This window comes from Papio anubis, unplaced genomic scaffold (genome assembly GCF_008728515.1).
Source record: "Papio anubis isolate 15944 unplaced genomic scaffold, Panubis1.0 scaffold580, whole genome shotgun sequence".
In the NCBI taxonomy this organism is placed as follows: Eukaryota; Metazoa; Chordata; class Mammalia; order Primates; family Cercopithecidae; genus Papio; species Papio anubis.
The window spans coordinates 32,474-34,901 of record NW_022166020.1 but is presented as its reverse complement, the minus strand read 5'-3'; the positions used below and the strand labels follow the sequence as shown (position 1 = coordinate 34,901).

Sequence of the window (2,428 nt, the reverse complement as noted above, 5' to 3'; positions counted from 1 at the left end):
AAGTCAGGAAACAACAGGTGCTGGAGAGGATATGGAGAAATAGGAACACTTTTACATTGTTGGTGGGATTGTAAACTAGCTCAACCATTATGAAAAACAGTATGGCGATTCCTCAAGGATCTAGAACTAGACGTACCATATGACCCAGCCATCCCATTACCGGGTATATACCCAAAGGATTATAAATCAATCTGCTATAAAGACACGTGCACACATATGTTTATTGCGGCACTATTCACAATAGCAAAAACTTGGAATCAACCCAAATGTCCATCAGTGACAGACTGGATTAAGAAAATGTGGCACATATACACCATGGAATACTATGCAGCCATAAAAAAGGATGAGTTTGTGTCCTTTGTAGGGACATGGATGCAGTTGGAAACCATCATTCTTAGCAAACTATCACAAGAACAGAAAACCAAGCACCACATGTTCTCACTCATAGGTGGGACCTGAACAATGAGATCACTTGGACTCGGGAAGGGGAACATCACACACCGGGGCCTATCATGGGGAGGGGGGGGGGGGGAGGGATTGCATTGGGAGTTATACCTGATGTAAATAATGAGTTGATGGGTGCTGACGAGTTGATGGGTGCAGCACACCAACATGGCACAAGTATACATATGTAACAAACCTGCACGTTATGCACATGTACCCTAGAACTTAAAGTATAATAATAAAAAAAAAAACCAGAAAATGAAGAAAAATCAAGAAAATTAAAATATGTTACTTTGAAAATATCAATAAACCTGATAAATGTCTATCTATCCAAGATAATCTTGATAAAAAGAGAGAAAGATTAATACCAGAAATGAGAGAGTTGTCATCCCTACCGATTTCATGGACATGAAAACAATAACAAATAAGTTAAAAAATTATATGCTCAAAAATTTGACAACTTTTATGAAATATTCCATCACGTCAACGGATACAAACTTCCAAAAGCCTACACAAAAGAAAACCAACAAATGGTACCAAATGTCTACAATGTCTTACATAAAAGAATTACATATTATGTAAAATCTACAATAAGATTAGGAACAGGGACAGAATGTCCCCTTTCAGAACTCATTTTAAACATTGTACTGGAAGTCCTCACTATACCAATGAGACTACATTGGGACAGATTCTAGTTTCTCAGAATTAAGTTTGATATTACATGTAGGTTTTTGTAGATTTTCTTTATCATGTTGAGGAAGCTCCTTTTGATTTCCAGACTGCAGAGAGGTTTTATTTTTTTTTTTTATTTTTATTTTTATTTTTTTTAAATTTATTTATTATTATTATACTTTAAGTTGTAGGGTACATGTGCATAACATGCAGGTTTGTTACATATGTATACTTGTGCCATGTTAGGGGAGGGGGGAGGGATTGCATTGGGAGTTATACCTGATGTAAATGACGAGAGGTTTTAAAAAGATATATGATAAAAAAGTTTTGGCCTTCAAAGCAGCCTTGCATACACATATAGGCTGAAAATAAAGGGATGGAAGAAGATCTACCAAGCAAATGGAAAGAAAGAAAAAAAAAAAAAAAGAAGCAAGAGTTGCAATCCTAGTCTCTGATAAAACAGACTTTAAACCAACAAAGATCAAAAGAGATAAAGAAGGCCATTACATAATGGTAAAGGGATCAATTCAACAAGAAGAATTAACTATCCTTTATATATATATATACCCAATACAGGAGCACCCAGATTCATCAAGCAAGTCCTTAGAGACCTACAAGGAGACTTAGAGTCTCACACAATAATAATGGGACACTTTAACACCCCACTGTCAATACTAGACAGATCAATGAGACAGAAGTTTAACAGGGATATCCAGGACTTGAACTCAGCTCTGCACCAAGCGGACCTAATAGAATTCTACAGAACTCTCCACCCCAAATCAACAGAATATACATTCTTCTCAGCACCACATTGCACTTATTTCAAAATTGACTACACAGTTGGAAGTAAAACACTCCTCAGCAAATGTAAAAGAACAGAAATCACAAAAAACTGTCTCTCAGACCACAGTGCAATCAAATTAGAACCCAGGATTAAGAAACTCACTCAAAACTGCACAACTACATGGATACTGAACAACCTGCTCCTGAATGACTACTGGGTAAATAAGGAAATGAAGGCAGAAATAAAGATGTTCTTTGAAAGCAATGAGAACAAAGAAACAATGTACCAGAATCTCTGGGACACATTTAAAGCAGTGTGTACAGGGAAATTTATATCACTAAATGCCCACAAGAGAAAGCAGGAAAGATCTAAAATCAACACCCTAACAATACAGTTAAAAAACTTGAGAAGTAAAAACAAACACATTCAAAAGCTAGCAGAAAGGAAGAAATAACTAAGATCAGAGCAGAACTGAAGGAGATACAGACACAAAATCCCTTCAAAATGTCAATGAATCCAGGAGTGAGA

At 36.1% G+C, this 2,428-nt stretch overlaps 1 long non-coding RNA gene across 1 annotated transcript; it reads left to right on the top strand.

Moving 5' to 3' along the window:
* Positions 1 to 660: 660 nt before the first annotated feature.
* LOC116273349 lies at positions 661 to 1,516 on the top strand. The gene is made up of 2 exons (XR_004181715.1): positions 661 to 1,233; positions 1,415 to 1,516. It is a non-coding gene; the product is annotated as an uncharacterized LOC116273349 (long non-coding RNA).
* Positions 1,517 to 2,428: the final 912 nt, after the last annotated feature.